The sequence below is a fragment of the Budorcas taxicolor genome, chromosome 15, assembly GCF_023091745.1.
Source record: "Budorcas taxicolor isolate Tak-1 chromosome 15, Takin1.1, whole genome shotgun sequence".
Taxonomy (NCBI): Eukaryota; Metazoa; Chordata; class Mammalia; order Artiodactyla; family Bovidae; genus Budorcas; species Budorcas taxicolor.
The window spans coordinates 39779242-39802448 of record NC_068924.1 but is presented as its reverse complement, the minus strand read 5'-3'; the positions used below and the strand labels follow the sequence as shown (position 1 = coordinate 39802448).

The following is a 23207-nucleotide window of genomic DNA, read 5'->3' as shown; positions in this document are numbered from 1 at the left end:
TTGGATCGTCAGTTTTCATGGAAGTGTGGATGACAATTGCATCTCCTACCTGGATGTGCTGGTAACTGCCCAAGCTACCGTGACCTCTCACCTGAGCTTCGGACTCATTAATATGTGTGGGTCATGGCATTGTAAATTGTGCACAGAGATGCACCTGAATTTTAACACAGGGCGCATAATTCTCAAAGGCTTCTGATGAGGTGAGAAAGTGCTCTGGTTTCTGATGACAGCTCGAGTCCAGAGGAGAGGTGGTCTGGTTTATGTGAAAGAGTGGGCACTTCAAAAAAATACTGCAGCTTTATTGAGATGCAATTAACTCATTTAAGTGGTATAACTCAGTAGTTTTTAGTATATTCAAACTTATACAACCATTGATACAAACAATTTTGGAACATTCAGTTCAGTTCAGTTTAGAACAGTCTCACTACCCCCAAAAGATAACCTGTACCTGTTAGCAATCTCTCCCCTTCTCCTCTCCATTCTCCTCCTCCCAGGTAACCATCATATATTCTGTCTCTCCAGATTTGCCTGTTCAGGGCATTTCATAGGAATGGAGTTCTGTGATATGTGGTCTTTTGTGATTGACTTTTTTCACTTATTTTCAAAGTCCATCCATGTTGCAGCTTGTATCAGCACTTCATTCCTTTTTATGACTAAACAATCTTCTATTACATAGATACACTACATTTTGTTTATCCATTCATCAGTTGATAGACATTTGCATGGTTTGTAGTTTTTTGGCTATTACGAAGAATGTAGCCGTCAATTTTCAGATTAAGTTTTTGTGTGGGCATGTTTTCATTTCTCTTGGGTATAAACCTAGGAGTGCCATTGCTGGCATTTATGCTGGCTCTATGCTTAACATTTTGAAGAACTGCCAGGTTGCACAGCTTTACCTGTTCACCAGCAGTGTATGAGGGATCTAATGCTTCCACATCCTCACCAGGCCTGGTTGTCATCTGTATTTTTGACTGTAGCCCTTCCGGTGGGTCTCATTGTGGTTTTTATTTGCATCTCCGTAATGGCTAATGACGTCGAGCCTCTTTCCACGTGCTTTTTGGCCATTTGTAGGTCTTCCTGGGTACTTAAGCTTTTAAAATTCCGTGGAGTTCAATGCACACCTCCTTTGTCCTGAGCAGGATGGGAGTTCTGCCTGCTCATGCAGAAAGGGGAAGCCTGGCGAAGTCTCACCCTCCCATGTTTCAGATGTTGGCTGGGAGCCCAGGAGACATGCCACACCTTGTACTAGGTGCATCTTCATCTTGCAGAATGACTGTATTTCTGAACTATTTCCTGTGAAGCAAATTGTCATCATCCTATTACACCGCTGATTTGCATTATTAAATGAGAAATTGTTTGGCTGGAATACAATTTTAGCCCCAAATTGTTAAAGAAAAAATATGCCAGAAAACCAGCGAAGATTTAGAACATGTCCATTTAAGTGAAATGTGGAAATTCTTGGTATTACAACATTACTTTTCAAATAATAATATTAACATAACAATGACAACAATTACATAAGAGTTTTGTGCTGTTATGGGCCAGAGAATGCAGTAGATGCTTTACGTACGTTACCTTATTGGATCTTTGTAACAGCGCTATGAAATGGGTATTATTAGCATCTTTGCCCGTTTACAGATGTGGAAAGTAAGGGACAGACAGGCCAGGTAACTTGCTCATGGTCAAGGCTAGTGTACTACTTAAGGTAACACTGCTGCTGCTAAGTTGCTTCAGTCGTGTCCGACTCTGTGTGACCTCATGGACGGCAGCCCACCAGGCTTCCCCGTCCCTGGGATTCTCCAGGCAAGAACACTGGAGTGGGTTGCCATTTCCTTCTCCAATGCATGAAAGTGAAAAGTGAAAGTGAAGTCGCTCAGTTGTGTCTGACTGTTAGCGACCCCATGGACTGCAGCCCACCAGGCTCCTCCACCCATGGGATTTTCCAGGCAAGAGTACTGGAGTGGGGTGCCAGTGCCACTAGCAGCGGTAATAGATAAGCCCCCATTTCTCAGAAGCTTAACATCGTAAAAATGTATTTCTTGTTTATAACAGAACCCAATGGCAGCGTTCTTGACTGAATTGCCCTCCACATGGTCATTCAGTGATCCCAGACCCCTTACCCCTATGGCTCTGCCTCTTCCAGGTTCTTTGAACCCTCCTCAATCACCCAGTTGGTGAGAGAGAGAATAGGACTGCAGTGGGAGGTTTTTATGGGTCAGACACCTACATGATCACTTCTGTCCACTTACCACTGGCCAGAACTCAGTTATGGGGCCAGACCTCCATGTGAGAGAGGCCATGAGACAGAGCTGAGTTGTCTGCCCGGAGGGAAAGGAAATGAGCTTTGGCAAGTGTATCCGTCATTATGCCACTGCTAGCAAGTGGAAGACATGAGATTTGAACCCTGGCAGTTTGGGACCAAAGACTGACTCTACATCAGCACTTTCTACCTCCTCACCATGAACAGTGGCTCAAAGCCTGAGAAAAATGTGGTGGACTGCACCACATTTATAACTGTATGTGGCTGCCTGGTTGCTGTGCTTGGGAATTCTGTCAAAGTTGCTATCTTCAGAAAACAATAACCATGAGAACAGATATTGAGTGTTTGCTCTGTTCCAGACATGGCTCTATGCATTTTACATGTTCTGCTTTATTTAATCATCACAATTACCCAGGAGATAGGGAATTATTACTGGTCCCATTTTCCAGGCAAGGAAGCTGGTTATGTGTTCAAGGCCACAGAAGTAAGCAGTGTCTCTGGGCTCCGAAAGGCCCTTACACAAAACCCCGTGGTACAAGGTGGGGGCTGAAGGGAAGAGATCTTGCTTCTAAGATCCAAACTTTCTAAGTCATTTATGAGACAGTGGGGAAAATGTAAACACTGGGGATGTGATGACACTAAGGAATCATTGTTAATTTGTAGGATGGCTATATTAAAAAAGAAAAAAACTCCTTCCTTATATTTTCAAAATACATCCTGAATGTTTATGGACAACATGATCAAATGTCTAGGATTTGCTTCCAAATCATACAATGTTGGTGGAGAAGTGACCATGAGTTGCCAGTTGTAGGGTGGTGATGAGTCCGTGGAGGATTGTGGTACTAGTCTCTCATTTTGGAGTCTATTTGAAATTTTCCATAATAATTATAATAAAAAAGGAGACTTTGAATCAGACTTTAATGAATGGACTTTCTGCAGCCCCTGGATGGTAAATGAAGTGCTGACGGTGGGCTCAGAGCACTAAATGAGTTTGCTGAAGACCAGCTGAGCGGCCTGGGATGTTTTGTGGAGCAGCTCTTCCAGGGCTCTGGGAGCCCTTGGCTGGTGTTGGAATTGTAATTTGAGATACACCTGGAGGCAGGGTTTAGTGTCTGGAGAATGGAGCTTCTGAAAAAAGAGCCCCAGGGCCACCAAAAGGCAGGAGCACAGGCTTCCTGGATGAGGAGAGGCCAGGTCAAAGTCAGGCTCTGCCCTGGCTAAATGGCCTCAGATACACAGACTGCTTGTGCAGCCTGTGATAAATATCTTGCTGAAAGGTACAGCTTGGCCCCAGGCCCCAGCTGCACTTTAATTAAACGGTGAAAATCCATCAAAGACGCCGCCTCCTCAGCCGGCCTGTTCTCCGGAGTCCCAGGTGAAGCCAGCTCTTGGCTGGCCGTGGGCCAGCAGGAAGGTGGGCTGCTGGCTTTCCCAAGCCCCTGCCTAAGATCAACATCTACTGCTTAGCAACCCGGCTTCCAACTTGATGCAAATTAAGCCTGGCCTTTGGAGATGGTATTAAATGTCCTAAATCAATATTCTAGAGGCAGGATCAGAACAATTAAAACCCTGATTTTCTCCTCAGATCATTGGTGTATATATGAATAAGTTTTTCAGCTCACTTAACAAACTTAGCAGGTTGAAAAAGATGAGGGTTGGCTTGGCGGTGCTCTGAGCATAGTTTATTCCATCCTCAACATCTTTTCCTATTTTTTCACGTATCCAAGGTATGTCCAGCACAGAGGGGCTTTCATGTATGATGTTGCATTTAATCCTTGCAATAACCCTAGGAGATCCTGTCATGCACATTTTACAGGTGGGGAAACTGGGGGTCAGGTGAAGTGACTGGCCCAAGGTCTCTCAGCTGCTAGGTGGCAGAGCAGGGAGTTTGTTTCTTCACATTCAAATTCAGTGCATCACTCACTCTAAAACAACTGGCTTTTTCTGCATAGCTTCCGTGGCTCAGATGGTAGAGAACCCTCCTGCAATGTGGGAGACCCGGATTCTATCCCTGGGTCGGGAAGATCCCCTGGAGAAGGGAATGGCTACCCCCTCCAGTATTCTTGTCAAAGAATTCCAGTCCATGGAATTACATGGACTGGATCACAGTCATGAGGTTGCAAAGAGTCAGACACGACTGAGCGACTTTCACTTTTCTGAATAGTTTTTCTTTCGCCAATAATAATAATTAGCAGTGATGAATTAAACAGTATCAATAGTAAGTGGCTAATGATTTACAGTTTCTCTGGCCTTAAAGGTGGTGGCAGCTTTTCTAGTTTGTCCATTTCTTTGTTCAACAAACATTTATTAAGAGGCAACCTAGTCGGGAGGTTTCTGGCTCTAGAGCCTGCCAGACTCTCTGGTCCTACTACAACAGTGGGTGTGTAACCAGGGAGTCTCTCTGAGCCCCAGTTTCCTCATCTGTGAAATGGGATGTTACTAGTACCTACTTCACAGAGGCGTCATGAGGATTAAACGAACTGGTACTTGCAAAGTGTTTAAAGTGGGGCCTGATCCCCAGGGGGCATTCCATATATATGAGTCCCTGGCAGACACTGTCAAGGCCATAGGGATATCTGTGTCTTGTCTCCCATGGAACTTACCTCGTATGTATGGCCAGACGATATTATTGCTTCTGTGTTTATTAAACTAAAGATATTTATGATAAAAAAATTCAAAGAGGCAAGAAATATATGAACTGGAAAGTAAGGAAGGGCCCATTTCTTTTCCAGCTCTCAGGCTTTCGAGATAACAGTGTATCTGATGATGATAGTGCGGTGCCAGGTATTGTCTTATAAAGCATATGTTTATACTCTCCCTGGAATAGCTGGAAAGAGCATTCAGATGCTGCTGCTCCTGCTAAGTCACTTCAGTCGTGGCTGACTCTGTGCGACCCCATAGATGGCAGCCCACGAGGCTCTCCCATCCCTGGGATTCTCCAGGCAAGAACACCGGAGTGCGTTGCCATTTCCTTCTCCAATGCATGAAAGTGAAAAGTGAAAGTGAAGTTGCTCAGTCGTATCTGACTCTTAGTGACCCCATGGACTGCAGCCTACCAGGCTCCTCCATCCATGGGATTTTCCAGGCAAGAGTACTGGAGTGGGGTGCCATTGCCTTCTCCAAAAGAGCATTCAGCAGTTTATACTTTTCACATACTCATTTATCTTGAGTATCTTTCACATATGGATTTATTATTTTTTTAATAAACATTTTTACGCACTGTCTGGATGTGCCACTGTTAACATTTAAGCAGTTCCCTATCAATGGACATTTAATTTTTTTGTAGTATTTTGCTACTCCAAATGCTGCATTGTATAGGCTTGCAAATGAAAACATTCTGTATCTGTTTATTTGTAGAGTAAATTCTTAGAGGTGAAATTGCTGAGTCAAAAATTTGTTCTGTTTGAATTTTGTTGGTTATTACCAAATTGCTCACTAAAAATGAAATACTTGGGAAGAAAAACTAAAGTTGTCCTGAACTGTAGTTTTATTGGAAATGCTTTTCCTTGGCCATACAATTTTAGCTCTCAGACTTCTGGTATAGATAGAATGTTCTGGATTTCAAGGCAAAATTCTGTATATTCTTAACTGTCTACTCCCAGGCCCCCTGTCCCTGTTCTCTGAGGGAAGGGTTTTTGTTTTCTCCCTTCAACTTTCAGGATAAATATGTAGAGATTTCACACTCTTCTGGAATGGATGCTCTATGCTGCAGAGGGCCCAGATTTCTCATTGGTGGAGAAAATTACAGGAGAACATCCCCCAGTGGATGGCTGAAGCCAGGGTCTTGCTGAGCATCCCACAAGCCTCCTTGAATCCCTCCAGACCCGGAAACAGCTGGGTCCTGCCAGTGTCCTTCTGCCTCCAGCCCCTACGGCAGGGAGAGATGGGACCAGCTAACAGATTGATTTCCTTTTAGGGATGACTGCTCCACCAACCCCCAGCCAACCAGGAGCAGAAAGTCCAGTGTAATAAATTGTATCCAGGACCACAGCGAGGAGGGGGAGTCAAATGACTCACGAGTCTCGGCATCCTCCCATCACATTCCAACAGCTGCCTTCCTCAGGGCTTAGGTCACTCCCTAAGAGCAATACCCGGACCAGGCTGTGGAGCACAGCCACTGGTGGCCGGCCTGGCTGAGGGGGACCCAGTGAGGGGGCTGCAAACGAGTCCTGGCTTTTTCTTGTGGCCTGGTCCTTGAATAGGCTGGTGACCCTGGCTCCCCCTGGGAACAAGACAGTATGTTTCTGCTTTCAAAGGGCTCTCAGTCAAGCCTCTGGGGACCCCTGTCCTCCTGTGCCCAGCTCAGTGCCCTAGAGGGAGACACACCTATGAGCTTGGTGACCCTGGGCAAGTCACTTCATTTCTCTAAACCTCAGTTTTCCCCTCTGCAGAAAGGATGGGATGAACTTAGTACCAATCTCTAATGTTGTTAATAATGGATAAGCTGATTCATGTCAGAAACTTAGCTTGGGACCTGGCACACAAGCACTTAATATTAGTTGTTGTTATGACTACTATTTCTACTGTTCCTTTTGACCCATTTTGCAAATAAGACATTGGGAAATGTGTTTTGGCTGTAGCTCTCATCCCTGCCTATGATTTGTAATAATAAGAGTGAACATTTATATAGAGCTTATTATGTTCCAGGGTCTTATGTGTGTTGACTCATTTAATTCTGCCAAACCCTATGAGTCACAGTGAAATAGGTTCTATTATTATCCCCATTTTATGCATGAATCAACCGAGGCACGGAGAGGTTAAGCTACTAGCCCATGGCTGGTAAATAATGGAGTAGTGGATCCAGGGTTCAAACCCAGACTGTCGGCTCTGAAATCTTATCTTCCTAACCACTGTGTCTTCCTGCCTCCCACTATATGTTTATATATTTCTGTACGAAAGTTTTCCAAAGTTATAACAGTTAAGTGACATTTATTTTCCTCTTTTTACTTGCATTTAAAAAATAAAAACTGTTTTTTTTTTCTTATCGTAGCAATATAACATTATACCAATTTTGAAAAATACAGAAGAGGAAGACTAAATCATCCCCAGTGCTATCACCTAGACCAGTGGTCCACACGAAGGGCCAGTTCTTTCGTATTTCCAGTCCACTGTGGACTGTGATGTCCCACTGTGTGTGACTACTGTGCAGCTTGTGTAACCTGGAACTTCCATCCCAGTTTGACAGCATTCAAGCTGGTCTGCACCCTGTTCAACTCACAGTTCCATGAGACATGTGCTTGGATGTCGCAGCAATACTAAATTGCTAAAAGTTTCCAAATGCACACTCTAGAATTATTTTCCTGATAGGGTAACATGAAGTTCACAGACTGCTGCTGTCCTGTGAATCACTCTGCAAACTGCATTGACTTAGACACTGTTTCCATTTTAGCATGTTTTCCAGAATTTAAAAAAATTTTATTTTTCGTTTCTTCACATTTCTTTTTCTCACTGTATTTCCTGTTACGATGTTCACTATAAATAATTCTTGAATATAAGAATTTAGTCTTTAACGACTCTGATAGTATAATATTCCATCTGATTAATGTACTATAGATGACCGACCTAGTCCTTCTGTCACGCGGTTCAGTATGTTTCCATTTATTTGCCATAATAAAAGTATGATGTTGAACAGTTTTACTCTAATTGCTTTTCCATATTTAATATTTCCATAGGGTAGATTTCCTAGAATGGAATTACTGGGTCAAACAATATGAAACCTTTTCAATTTCTTGGTAGTTATTACCAAAAGGGGATATGCCAATATATGCTCCCAGCAGTAGTCTATGAAAGTGTCTGCTTAACAACATCCTTTTCTGCATTCGTAATTATAATTTAATTAATGAGAACAACCTTAATTGTTTTTAATTTCTCTGATTACTGGTGAGGTTGGACATTTTCCATGCGTGTAGCCATTTATATTTCCTCTTTTGCTTTATACTTGACTGTTATTACTTTGAACAGATTTCAAACTACTCTAAGTTGGAGGCCAAGTCAATCCGTACAGAAAGTCTGTACTTGCTGATGTATGGTCTCTCCTTTTTCTGGGTCCTTCTTCTTTTCTCTCTTTTCTCTGCTGCCAGAATTAGGGGATGGCTTTATATGGTCTTGATGGTCCCATCTTTAGAATAAGCCATCTGAATTCAGACCGAATCGTGTACATAGACAATGTAGCAAGTATTGGGACTGTGGTGTTTCTTTGTTTGATTTGGCCATGCAATGCAGTTTATGGGATCTTAGTTTCTTGACCAGGGATAGAACGTGGGCCTTCTTCAGTGAAAGCTTAGAGTTCTAACCACTAGCCCGCTAGGCAGTTCCCTATATGGGACTTTTATCTGAATGAATGTGTTCTCCCAAATTTATATATTGAAATCCTAACCCCCAAGTGGCAGTGTTAGGGGGTGAGGCCTTTGTGAGGTGATCAGAGAGAGGTTAGTGCCTTTATCACAGGGGCTCCAGAGAGAGCCCCTGCCTGCTTCCACCATGTGAGGACCCAGTGAGAATGCATCAGCTGCACACAACCATGCTGGTGCCTTGATCTTAGATGCTGACCCTTAGGACTGTGAGAAATAAAGTTCTGTTGTTTGTAAGACACCTCGTACATGGCAGTTTGTTATAGCAGCCCAACAGACTAAATTGGGGATATTTCTTGAGTATTTTCAATTTTTTGCTCAAAAATATTTTTTCTTTTCCTTTTGTTTCTGTGTTAGTGTCAAATTTTGTCTCTTTTGTAAGTATCACATGCCAACTTGAATCAAGCAGTTTTTGAAACTACTGATCTGCTGGGATTTCTGATGTATTTTTGTTAGTGATGGGGAAAGTAGGAAGCATTTTTGAAATCGGGATGAGCTTAGGAAAGTCTAGATGTCTGAGTACGAATATTTAACCATGTTCCCATGTGCTGTGTGCTTCACTAGCCGTGTAGGCAAAGTGAGGCCCAAGGAGCAAAGTGAGCCTCAGGAGGCTGAGGTCTGGCAATAGATGTGGACCTGTGCTTCCCTTGAAGGGATTTGCTGAGAGCTCTTAGTCAATATTGGGCTTCCCTTATAGCTCAGCTGGTAAAGAATCCGCCTGCAATGCAGGAGACCCCGTTCGACTCCTGGGTCGGGAAGATCTGCTAGAGAGGGGATAGGCTACCCACTCTGGTATTCTTGGGCTTCCTTTGTAGCTCAGCTGGTAAAGAATCCACCTGCAATGCGGGAGACCTGGGTTCGATCCCTGAGTTGGGAAGATCCCCTGGAGAAGGGAAAGGCTACTCACTCCAGTATTTTGGCCTGGAGAATTCCATGGACTGTATAGTTCATGGGGTCGCAAAGAGTCAGACACAACTCAGCAACTTTCCACTTTCACAGTTAATATCAGGAGATCTTTGTCAGTGAGACGTGATTTCTCCATGTGCCCTTTCAAAGTCTGTGCCAATGGCAGGTGTGGCAGTGGTAGTGGCACCAGAATATTCCACTGCAGGTGATTCTCACCTTAACAAACCTCCAGTCCCCTTCCAGGGTTGGTGGATATTTTTAAGCAATGCAAAAGACCCTAATCGGAACCTATAGTTACCATAAGGGCAAATAATTTTAGCTAGCTAAAATACATAGACATTAAGGGAATTGAGGCTGGAAATTATTTAATTTCATACTTAGGAAAGCTATTAATAAGCATCCACTCAAAAAAAAAATACACAAGGTTCAAATTAGTTTAGAAAAAGCTAGGTTAAAGGAACTTCTTTTCTTCCTATCAAGGCTTAATACTCTCTCTGAATTTCTAAAGCAGGAGCTAAGTAACATATAGGATACAATATTTATAAAACTTTTGCCATAGGATCCTACTTTTCAAGAAGCATCTATTAACCTCTTGCAAAATAGGTGTTTTGTAGCAAACATCATTCAGTGGAAAATGCTGGAGCTGCCCAGCTTCTGTGGCATTGGTGTTCACATTGATCATGAGTCTTTGAAGCTGATGATTGTTGTGCTGAATTATATAGGATTATCTGGGAAATGAGATGGACTTTCCTGATAGCTCAGTTGGCAAAGAATCTGCCTGCAATGCAGAAGACCCTGGTTCGATTCCTGGGTTGGGAAGATCTCCTGGAGAAGGGAAAGGCTACCCACTCCAGTATTCTGGCCTGGAGAATTCCATGGACTATATAGTCCATGGGGTTGCATATCCCCTGCTTTATAAGACTGATTTTTTTCGGAATGCAGTTATTCACCACCAGCTCTCTTTTATGTCCAGTGGTAGAACAGTAGCCTTTGGGGAGCAATAAGATTGGGAAGTCATCATCACAGGTCAGGTGTTTAATGGCACTAAAAATGTGTCCTCCTTTTACTAAAATAGAACAACCAAGGCAGTCGAGTAAGCTAAGACATTTGATCCAATTTAGGTTAGTGGGCCAATATTACATAGTGGTTAAGGAGAGTAGATGCTTAGAAATACAACTGCATATGTCAGACCCAGACGTTGCCACTTAACTAGCTGTATGACTTTGGGCAGTGAGCCAACCCATCAGAATTCTCAAGTTCCCCACCTATAGTAGAGTGAGGATAATAATTTCACCTACAAGGGTTGATGTGGGAATTAACAATGCATGGTAAGAGCTCAGAATTTCACATATCAGTTGAGAGCCTGGTGGGGAGCAGTTGGCATCCGTGATAAGGTAATCAGAGAGAGTGATGAAGAGACCTTCATCATTCCACCCAAGTGATGTGGGTGGAGTTGAAGGAAACCAAGGATGGCAAGGCACCCCAGGGCCGACAACAGCTGGGAACAGATCCTACCCGTGAGCCTTTAAGGGGCAAGGGACGGGGCACTGACCAGCAGCTGGGAAGAAAGCTGTAGCTATAGAAGAGCAGACCATGGCCTGGCAGGGAGGGAGCCAGGGGATAAACATCTCATCCACTGGTCCAGCCCAGCTGTGTCAGAGAGGGGATTTGGAGCAACAAATGGTAAGGGCTCAGGGGGTGTTAACTAAGAAACACTTCTTTTTAATTTTTGGCATCAACTCTTGGTGGTGGCACACAGGCTTCTCTCTAGTTGTGACACATGGTCTTAGTTGCCTGAGGCGTATGGGATCTTAGTTCTCCAACCAGGGATTGAACCCTCATCCACGGCATTGGAAGGCAGATTCTTAACCACTAGACCACCAGGGAAGTCCCCAGCTAATTTGATGGATACTGTGTAATTAACTTCCTCTTTTCCCCCTTGGTCACAGAATCTTCTACAGGATTGCTCTTGCTTATTCTCAGTGGCACTTCTTGAAAATTGAAAATGACTTAACCTTATTGTGCCTCTTGCTTTCTTTCTGCAAAGGAGATACTGCTGGTATGTTTCTCATGATGTGAGATGAATTAATACATGTCAGGCACATAGAGCAGTGCCTGGTGCATAATAAGCTCTCAGTAAAAATGAAGCCATGAGCTGCTGCCTTTCTTCACAGTTCCAAAGGGATATCAATGTGTATATTCTGCTTTGTTGCAGGTAATAAGAAGGAGCTTGTTTTTCTCCTGGGTCTGGCCCTCCATCTCAAAGTTTAATACCTTTCTGATTGTGTGTTTCAGTGGTTGAGTCTCCATGCTGGACCTTAACTCAGTCCCAGAAACCCGAATACATTTTCTGATGCTGATGGTAACTCCTCTGTGCTGTACTTGGCACAATGAAGAAGGCATTTCTCGATCCTGCTCTATTAGCTCTGCCTATTAAATCTTTGTGCTAATGCACATGCTATCAACCCCACCAGCAAGTGTCTTGGCAGCCTCCTCCCTTCTCACAGAGGCCAGTAAGGCGGGCGCCATCCCTAAGACCCTGTCCACTTTTCTCCGTTTCCTCTTCTCTCCCTCTTTCCAAGGAGGAACCCCTACTTGGAACCCCTATCAGTGTGGAACCCCTACTTCACTCTGCCTCCTCCTTTATGTTCCCCTTCCCCCACCTCTTCTATTGATGATAAGGGTGTGGAGAAACAGGGAGAGGGATCCTCTTGGTTTTCCAGTTTTGCCATGAGCAGGAGTCTGTGGCTTTGATGTCACCTGGATGGAGAGCAGGTGCCCTGATTAGTCCTCTAAGGGCACGGGGACCCTACACAACCCTCGGGGTGGAGAGCTGATGATCAGAAGCTGATCGGAGCCCCCACTGTGTTCCCCCGCCAGTGCTCTGGGCATTTGGCCTGAGGGGTTCTGCTGTGGGACCCAGACCAATATCAGACCAAATAACTGAAGTATGTGTTCAGCATTTATGTAGGGCGGATGGGGAGAAGTTGGCTGTTTGTCTTCACATAAGACAAAGGGATGACAGTGTTTTTATTTTGCATCATTTTCTGAGCTAAGCAACATCTTGAAAAATATTTTAAAAGGGGGTTTAATAGTTACTCAGATACATCACTTATTCCCCTAAATAGGTCTAATGGCTAGGGTTAGTTTGGTTTTTAAATTTCAGCAGACCTGGACCTGCTGAACTCAGGATCCTGTCAGCTCACTGGTTTCGGGCTTGGTGGTATGGCCTCTTGTTACACCTTGCAGTTTGCACGTTGGGCAGTGCAAACAGCTTTATCCAAAGTAGCTTTCCAAGAGGACTGTGCCTTTCCTCCCCATCCCACCAAGTGCATCATCTTCTTTGACAAAGGGGGACCCATTATGCTTTATCAGTATGGAGGAAGCAGTAAGGAAACTCGAGTTAACTGGTATCATATTTCCAATTTATTCCAGGGATGTTTTAGAATTTCTTATAAACTTGCACTCCATGAAGCCATCTAACTGGCTTACCATTTAATATAGCACTTTTTTTAAATCACTGGGGAACACTTAGATAGGAGGCTGGCCAGGACCTGAGTTATGGCCTGTGTGTAGTTTGTTTATTCATTTGTTCAGCAAACAACCAAGTGTTATTCCAGCCTGGATGACCTTTAGGTCTTGGGGTTGCAGGTGACAGCAGGACATCCTGGGGCTCTCGTGTTGGAGGTGAAGGGCTCACGATTTGGGAAGATCAGCCCATGTGTGGTAGGGATCATGGTACATGAAGACCCTGCTCCCTTTGGATGCCAAGGTGGGTGTCGGGGTCCCAGGGAAAGGATCCAGTCCTAACAGGATTCAAGAGTACACTCAGTCTCAGCAGGCCCAGGAGGGGGAAGGAGGAAAGCCCTTCATGCTAGAGCCCAGTCCAAGAACCTGTTGCTGCCAGCAGTTGGAATTGCTTTGGTAGCCTAAGTCTTCTGCGGTGGGGCCAGCCCTCATGGGCATGGGATGGCAGATGGCCAGGACCTTGCGCCAATCACTAGATGGGGACTGGGAAGGAAGCACTGAGTTTGGCCCCATTTGGGGCAGTGTGGGTGGTCCTGCTCACTTCCAGCTGTGGGGCTTGAGTCATCAGAAGCCCTGGCCAGGGTGCTTGGACGTGTGGCCAAACCCAGAGTCCTTTTGGTCCTGGCACCTGACCCTGGCCATCCACGTCTCTTCTGGAGATAAATGAGCCATTGTCTGATGTCACTGAGGAAGGCTGTGGCAGGCCGGGGAGGAGACCTCAGAATGTAATTGACATGGTTCTCACACGGTCCATATGGGATCACTCACATGTGCCTGGCTTTCCAGTTTACAAAGGAGGGAATTTGGGCTATGTCAATTACCAGCTGGGTATCTATGTACAAACCACTTAAACCCTCTTAGCCTCAGTTTCCTCATTTATAAAACAAGGATAATGAAAGTCACTGCCTCGCCCGTCTAATGGGTATTTTATTTGAGACAATGAAGGACAGGGCAAGAGGCCAAATGGGACACAAGAAAAAAGGGCTGGGACAGGTCTGGAGGAAATGCTGAGAATATAGTTTGTCACTTGAGAAGCAGGTGAAATGGTGAAGAAGGGTGTTCTCTTCTTCAGATTGCCTAAAATTGTGTAGTCTCCCTCTCAGTGGACACTGAAATTGCAGGGTTCAATGCAAATCCGACTGTAGCTATGATTTCCCTGATCATAAAAGAAATGCATGCTTATAAAAATTTTAAAAAATATTAAATATCAAGACAAACATTAAAATAAACCATAGTCTTTTTATTGCTAATATTTGGATGTTTTCTCTCTCATTTGTATATCTAATATTTTAACAATAAAATAAAAATCATACTGTATATTCAGTTATGGGACTCAAGCTTTTGCAATGTAATTTGTAACATAAATGTTTTTAACAGAATTAGACTCATGGTGTGTATCAGTCAGGGTTCTCCAGAGAAACAGAACCAGTGGAAATATATCTGTATTTGTGTATTGTATATACATATACACGCATACAGACACATAACATACAGACACACATAAGCATTTGTACTAAGAGATACACACACACACACACACATATATTTGAAGAGATTTGTCTCAAGCGGTTGGTGTACATATTTACAGGATTGGCAGATCTGAAACCTGTAAGGCAGGCCAGCAAGCTGAATACTCAGGCAAGAATTACTGCTGTAGTCTTGAGGCAGAATCTCCTCTCTTATGGGAAATCTCAGTTTGTGTTTGTAAGGCCTTGAACTGATGAGATCTGCCCACACTACAGAGGGTAATCTTTTTTACTTAGTGTTAATCCTATCTATAGAAATACCTTCCTAGCAACATCTAGCTTTTGATTCAATAACTGGGTACTATAGCCTAGCCAAATTGACACACAAAACTGACCCATCTTTGTATTTTTATCTTTTTGTTTCTCACGTCATGGATATTTTTTCACAGCAGCATCAAACATTTTATAAGAACTTGATATGACTATATTATTTTATTCACCAATGGCTTTACCATCATTTGTTTATAAATTTCCCTGTTGTCAGATATTTAGGTTGTATCCAGTTTCCACTGTAGATGTAACATTGTGATAAACATCTTTGGCTACATCTTTGTATATATATTCCTTATTAGTCCCTAGAATATATCATTAGTGGAGAATTACTGAGTAAAAAGTAATAAAGATTTTAAGGCTTTTGATACACTTGATCAAATTTTCTCTAGACTTCTCAAGGTGTGATCCTCGTGCCAATACCATCTGTATAACCAAGTTGTGGTTGCTGTTTTTCAGTCCCTCAGTCATGTCTGACTCTCTGACCCCATGGACTGCAGCACACCAGCTTTCTCTGTCCATCACCATCTCCTAGAGTTTACTCAAACTTAACATCCATTGAGTTGGTGATGCCATCAGCCATCTCATCCTCTGTTGTCCCCTTCTCTTCCTGCCCTCACTCTTCCCAGCATCAAGATCTTTCCTAATGAGTTGGCACTTCACATCAAGTGGCCAAAGTCTTGCAGCTTCAACTGGGTAGCTTATGAGAAAGGAAGATTCTTGGGCCTCACCCCAGACCTACTGAATGTCTTAACTAGATGTCCGTGTGACTTGTGTACATTGCAGTGTGAGAGGCACTGCCCAAGAAAATTTGTTCTGATTTGTAAACCATCTGTAGCCTGAATGTGTGTGTTCTGAAATGTATCTGCTGAACTCCTGATGCCTGGTATTGTAGTAGATGAGGCCTTAGATAGGTCCTTAAGTCATGAGGGTAGAGTCCTCATGAGTGGGATTAATGCCTTATAAAAGAGGGTCCAGAAAGATCTCTAGCCTCTTCCACATAAAAGGACATAGGGAGAAGGGGCCAGTTATGAACCAGGAAGACCAGTCTTCACCAGAGAACTTGACCATGCTGGTGCCTTGACTTTGGACTTGGGCCCCCAGACCATGAGAATTAAATTTCTGTAGTTTATAAGCCACCCAGACTGTGGTATTTTGTTATAGTGGCCCGAATGGGCTAAGACATACCAGAAGTATTTGGGGATACTCAGTTCTCTTCTCTCTCATCAAAACTGGGCATTATTTTTTTTTTTTAACCTTATAAACTTGCTAGCCAAAAAATGATATTCTGTTGGTCGTTTGATTTTTAGCCTGTAACAAATTTATTGAATCAGCTGACTTGCATTGGAGTTCAGTCAGGAAAGAGCCCTCCCTAGCCTGAGCACCGCCTTAAAACATGCTCTGTGACATCTTAGGTGGATTGCATGTCCAGCTATGAGGACATTTAAGGAATTAGGACTCACCTGTAGGTTTGAAGGCCTAGTCCAGTCTGAAATCAAAACTTCAGCTTCCCTTCCAATTCCATGCTCTTCCACTCCCCCTGGCCCAGCCTGCCCCACAACTCCGGCATGGGTGTGGGTGGTGGGCCTGGCGTGGCCTTTCGCTCTCTCCATTCCCTCCTCCTATTTCTCTTATCTGCAGTTGAGGCAGGAAGGAATATGAGAAGGGACAAAAGTCCTCCTATAGTGGTGCCATTGTTACAATGCTCTCCTGATGGTTGCTGGCTCACTGCTAATGTGTTTGGTTTTTCAGAGCTCCTGCAAGGAATTTTAAAAGAGTTCTTCAATGTGGTTAGCTTGCTTGGGATTTCAGTCTCTGGGAATCCGTGATGCAATGGCCTCCCCTGTCATGCCTAAAATAATGGCATTCCAGGACTGCTGTTGCTGTCACCCATAGGAAAGCATGTCATCTATTTAAATTCCCCCAAAATGACAGCAACATGGAATGAAAATTCTGATGTTTAAAAAGCATATTTCTGATTGTTAGAATATGGAAAAAATCACTTCCTTTGCAGATTGGAACTTTTTTCTTTTTTAAGGTTCATTTCGGAGGCCTCAGTTCCACTAGATTAACCCAAAAGTTCATCTGGATTGTTTTCCCCTGATAAGGAATTCTTGGTTTGCCGTGACCATGTCTCCTCCCGATCTGGTTTCATAGCTCTCCCAGTCGAGAGTGTAGACCAGCCTCCGTTAGGCTCGCTGATTGACTGGGCCGTGGTGCCTGGTTAGCAGGTTCTGTCACTATTTCAGTGCCGTCCAGTGAGCGGGGGACTGCTCAAGAGCTCGAGCTAGTGTTTGCCATCCCTGCACCTCCCAGCTGGCCTAGTGGTGTCTGATGAGGAGCTTGGGGGTGGCTTGTTGAGAGGCTGGGGTGTTGAGTATGCTCTGAGTTGGAATTCCAGCTGACCAGCTCTGTGAACTTGGCCTTATCATCTCGTTTCCTCACTGGCATAATTCAGATTAGTTCATTTATAAATGTGTATCATGTGCCTACTATGTGCTAAGCACAATTTTAGGAGTTGGGGATGTGGCAGTGAATAGGCTAGAGATCTGAATAATGAGAGAGGGTCAACGATCTTGGGGATGAATGTTCCAGAAAGAGGGGTCTGCAGGTGCAGCCACAGAAGTTCAAGGAACCGAAAGGCTCCCATGGTTGAAGCTTGGAGGTCGAGGGGAAGCTGGTGGGAAATGGAGCTGGGAGTCGGGCCAAAGTTAGATCCCAAGGGGCTGCCAGAAGACTGAGTTTTTCCCTAAAACATATGGAACACTATCAGAGGATTTTAGAGGTGAATAACATGATCTGGTTTACTAGTAGTAGTAGTTACTACTTCTCTTTGAACATTAACTGCAATTAAATAAGATAATATATGCAAAATTACTTAGTGGTATGCCTTGTATGTAGTAGGTGGTTGATAAGTGTTAATTAATATTTTTACCTTTTAGCGAGACACTGGTGGTCTCCTACAGTTTGACCTTATGAAGTTTGTGGTAGGCTGAATAATGGCACTCCACAGATGTCCATGTCCTAACCCCTGGGCCTGGCAACTATGTCACCTTATATCACCAAGGAGAATTAAGGTTGCGAATGGAATTAACGTTGTTAATTTAATTTTAAGGTGAGACCTTAAAATAGGGAGAGTGTCCTGAATTATCCAGATGGGTCCAGTGTAATCATAATAATCCTTAAAAGAGGAAGAGCAAGGCAGAAGGGAGTCAGAGGAGACACGACCATGGAGAAAGGCCAGAGAGAGACAGTGTTACTGACTTTGAAGATGGGAGAGCAGCCATGAGCTAAGGAGTGCAGGGGGCTGCAGAGCTGGAAAAGGCAGGGAAATAGAACCTTTTACATTCCCCTTAGAGCCTTAGATGATTGCTTCTTGACAGGAAAGCTACAACAAACCTGTGTCAAAAAGCAAAGACATCACTTTGGCAACAAAGGTCCGTATAGTCAAGGCTTTGATCTTTCCAGTAGTCATGTACAGTTGTGAGAGCTGGACTGTGAAGAAGGCTGAGCGCCGAAGAGTTGATGCTTTCGAACTGTGGTGCTGGAGAAGACTCTTGAGAATCTCTTGGACAGCAAGGAGATCCAACCAGTTAATCTTAAAGGAAATCAACCTTGAATACTCATTGGAAGGACTGATGCTGAAGCTGACGCTCCAATACTTCGGTCACCTGGTGCGAAGAGCTTTTTCACTGGAAAAGGCCCTGATGCTGGGGAAGATTGAAGACAGAAGGGGAAGAGGGTGACAGGGGATGAGATGGTTGGATGGCATCACTGATGCAATGGACATAAACTTGGGCAAACTCTGGGAGATGGTTAGGGACAGGGAGGCCTGGCCTGCTGCAGTCTGTGGCGTTGCTGAGTCGGACATGACTGGGCAACTGAACAAAAACTAGAGCCTCTAGAGGGGAATGAAACCCTGCCAACATCTTTTTTTTTATTATTATTAACTATTTTTGGCGGCTCTGGGTGTCTGATGCTGTGCGTGGGCTTTCTCTAGTTGTGGTGAGCAGGGGCTTCTCCTGTGGCAGAGACTGTAGGTGCTCAAGCTTCAGTAGTTGCAGCTGTCAGGTTCCAGAGCATGTCATCTTCAGTAGCTGTGACACACGGGCTTCATTGCCCTGTGGCATGTGAAATCTTCCCGGACCAGGGATTGGACCCACGTCCCCAGCATTGACAGGCAGATTCTTAAGCACTGGACCACCAGGGAAGTCCCCTGCCAATATCTTGATTTGAGTCCAGTGAAAAACCCGTTTGGACATCCAACGGCCAGAACTGTGAGGTAGTGACCTTGTGTCGTTTCAAGCCACTAAGTATGTGGTAAAGATTTCGTGCTAAATATTCCAAACTCCAGTTTAGTTTGCTCCAGTATGACCTATGACGCATGCGTTTTAAGATTTCCATTTAGTTCACCATCTGTTGATTGATGCCTACGGCATGCCAGGCTAGATAAGACGACTCTGGAGGAGTTGACTGATTAGGAGACTTTCTGGTATTTCCCACAACCTCCAGAGGTACCAAACTCCATATGTGCCTCTGGTGGCACATGGCAGCCTCTCAAGTACAGAAGTGAAATGAGGCCTGCTTTTCATTGACCTGGGAGGGCAGGGGAAGCGGCTGAGCTGGTGGTGAGAGGTTGGGCTCTCAGCTCCAATCCCCTTGGCTGGTGACCCAGACACAAGGACTGCAGGGAGAGGTGGGCTTGCCCTGGGCCCAGCCCCCAGGCCTCCTCCATGAGGCACCCCAGCCCTCCCTCTCCCCCCACTAACACCCCTTCTCAGGCCCTGCCCCTCCCCTGGGGGGGCTCTGGGCCAGCTGCCTCCTTGCTTGGACTGCTCTTATTTTCCCTTTACTAATCATCAGGTTCTGTCTGTGGAGGCGGCAAACAGGGGCTCCTGGAGGCAGACCTGCCCAGGCACAAGTTAGGGGCTCAGCAATGCCCGGGATGTGATTGGTTGGGGCTGGATACAAAGGGTTCCTGTATAAAGCAAGAGCCTTCGCTTTATCCTTTTAGGGAAGTTCATTCTCTCTGGTTGCCTCTCCTCCTCCTTTTGGAGATGTTGCTAGAATATTTCTGCAGCAGGGGCCCAGCCTATACCAGTCCATCCTTCACACTGAAACTGTCAGAACATATGTGTCAACACCAACCACCAGCTCTGACCTAGTCCCTCATTGACTGGAAATCCCCCTCGTCTTATCACCCCATTTATAGCTGTGGTTTCAAGCATTAAAAAGAATAATAAAATCAATGCATTTTTTTTCAGTGAAATATCAGTATATAAAGCTGAATACCAGGAGGCAGTAAAGTATAGAATTGTCATTAAGTATCAGGACTCTAGCATCAGACAGAGCTGGGTTCAAATCCAGACTCTGCCACTTATATAATCCCAATGAGTTGTCTAATTGCTGAATTCATTTCCTCACCTGTAAAATGGGATGTTGGCAGTTCTTAGTGCATGGGGCTGTTTTGGAGATCAGAAGTGATTACTTAAGAGAGTGCCTGGCTGAGCATAGGTACTCAATAAAATGTTGGTTCTTATTACTAGAATATGAATTAATCTTCTAAGTTCTCATGTGTAACATGTATTATCATTTTATTATACAGGTGTATAATTAATATTTAATTATACAATCCATTGCAGACAGTAGTTTGGCTATCTGTATGAACACAGAACTTTTAAAAAATTAATTTTATTTTTTTGAAACATTTCAGACTTAAAAAAAATTTTGAGGAGTACAGAAATTCCCATTTGCCTTGTATATAGTTTCCCCTATTGTTAACATCTTACACTAGTATGGCACATTCGTTAGCATTAATGAACCAAGATCGATACATAATCATTAACTAGGCTCTGTACTTTATTCCCTAGTTTTTACCTAGGAACTTCATTTATCTGTTGCAAAATTGCATCCAGGATAGCAGATTACATTTTATTTTTTTTAAGTATGATAGCATCTTATTTTAGTTTTTAGAATACTTATTTACTTGGCTGCGCTGTCTTAGTCGTGGCATGCAGAATCCTGTTGCCTGACCAGGGATCGAACCTGGGACCTCTGCATTGGAAGTGCAGAGTCTTAACCACTGGACCACCAGGGAAGTCCCGGCATATTACATTTAATTGTCACTCAGAAATGGAATTAGGCTCCTCTAAGGAATTAGGCTCCTGTTGTCTATGACAGGCTCTCAGACTTCTCTTGTTTTTGATGGCAATTTTCAGGAGTACTGGTGTTTTGTAGATATTTTGTAGGATGCCCCTGTATTGGAATTTGATGTTTCTCTCCTGGTTACCCTGGAGTTGAACGCAGGAATTTGCAGTCAGTGGATCGTGGATGGCTACCACAGAGTTCTTTTAGCTTCAGCATCCATGAAATTAGAATCGAATGTCTGCGGGAACTTTCAAGCACAGTTTGGAGAATCACGGATAGATAAGCAGGGTCCTTGGTGTGGCCTATGAGATCCTTCTCAGCCTGCCCTACCCACTTCTCTGGCCTCTTCTGCCTGCTGGGAGCCCTCCAGATCCACCACAGTCCCCCAAGAAGTCTGGCCCTTGATGTATATTGATTCTTCTACCTGGAATGCCTGCCCTCCTTCCTGTGTCCAGCTAATTCTTGGCCTCTGAGATCCAGGTTAACTCTTGCCCCCCCCCCCCCCCCCCGATGTCCTTCCCACTTTCCCTAAGGAGGCTGACACTGTCCCCGGGGTTCCCTCAAAACTTGGCATTTCTCTCTGTATTGTCCTTCTGGGTACAGGTATCGGTCCACCTGTCCCTCTGGGCCAGAAGCTTCTTGAGAGCAGGGACTGAGTCGTAATCCTCTCTGTATTCTTCATGCCTGGTGTGAGGCCTGGCGTGCAGTAAATGCTTAAGAGCTAGCTGTTCAGTGAATGACTCTGACATTTAAGAGAGGTGCTGTGTCTGTAACCAGCCTTAACACAGCATGTTTCCTTGATCCTTAAAATGTGGGGATGTCCCTGTGGATGAAGGATGCCAGTAACTAGCCCTTGGGTGGCTCTTTTAAAGCCACTTTCTCCCTGCCCCTGAGAGGTGTGAGTACATGGTGTGAACATGGAAAGGGCCACCAGGGGGCTCCAGGGAGCAGTTCACCAACCCAGCCTGAGAGGAAGATTGAGTGGTGACTTCGGCAGCCAGCCTTGAGTCCTGCAGAATTCACAAAATAAAAGTGTGTCCAAAGAGAGGTCTGTTTTGCTACTGATGTACCAGGCTCTGTAGCAAGGACAAGATGTACCAGCCTGTTCTGAAAACATGTGTGGGCCCCAGACAGTCTTTTTCCCCCAGAGATTTCTGCCTGCAGAAATTCGCACAAAAGATACCGATAGCCAAGAAATAACATTTGCAGGAGCAAATGATCTCGTTACAACTGCCAGCAGACCTTCACTTCATTCAGATATCCGCGTTTCTGCTTCCACTGCAGAGTTAATAGTTCTCCCTGGATCGGAAACTCTTAATGGATATTACTAAAGCCAAGATTATAACTGAGAAATTGGAGCCAAAATCTCAGGGCTTCTTTTGAATTCTATTGAGAAGGGGGAAAAAATAGCTGAGTTGATTTAAGATAATGAAATTTGAATTAGAAATTTCTCTCTGGGGTCAGTAACCTCTTTAATTTTGCCCTTGTGGCTGGTATTATTAACACTCATGACAGCAGCTCTAGTGTATTGGGTACCTACTCCATGTTACGCTGTGGGATGGACATTGTGCCCACGCCAGGTACTTGCCCTTGGGCATCCAGGGGGAATTAAAGCAGCATAATCCTCACCCGTTCTGCTACAAAGATGAGCTCCGTCACATAGGTGAGGCAGCTGAGGGTCAGCCACATTAAGTGGTTTGTTAAGGCTGGAAATCAAATTCTTTCTGGCTTCAAGACTTGAAGTCTTGTCAGTCACGCAAGCACACCCCAAAAGGATCTAAAATAGCTGCCAATCATGAAACATGTCTGTGCTCCAGGGGATGGGATGGGATTGGATTATTGCAGGAGACAGAAAGATATAGTATTGCAAGTAAACCCATCATTAATAATAATGATAAAAAGCATGATAGTATCTTACAGTTCTGGGGCTACAAGCTTCCCAGCAGTCACAGTAGACAAATGAAAATATGGGGGGGTGGGGGGTGGGAATCTGCTAGAATTGAATGCTGTTTGCACTCAGAAGACTTTTATAGTTTAAGAGCAAAGTTAAGATGAAATCTCTGAACTCGCATGTTTTAAGAGGCAAACTCCTCCTCCTAAGGGTTTTGACCCAGCTGCTCATGATCCTCCCGCACCCACCTTCTGTTTGGCTCCCCAAATGTGACGGTGATCAGGTGAGGTGCCCATCGGACAGGCTCCAGGAAACTGGCCCTGGCGGCT

The 23207-nt window shown here is 44.4% G+C and overlaps 1 protein-coding gene and 1 non-coding gene across 2 annotated transcripts in view; one reads left to right on the top strand and one right to left on the bottom strand.

Annotated features, from left to right (window-relative positions):
* The window catches only part of PARVA (parvin alpha), a 169228-nt gene that overhangs the window by 11970 nt on the left and 134051 nt on the right, over positions 1-23207 (top strand). The gene's annotated exons all lie outside the window — the stretch shown is intronic.
* TRNAG-UCC (transfer RNA glycine (anticodon UCC)) lies at positions 20865-20937 on the bottom strand. Its single transcript has one exon. It is a non-coding gene; the product is annotated as a tRNA-Gly (tRNA).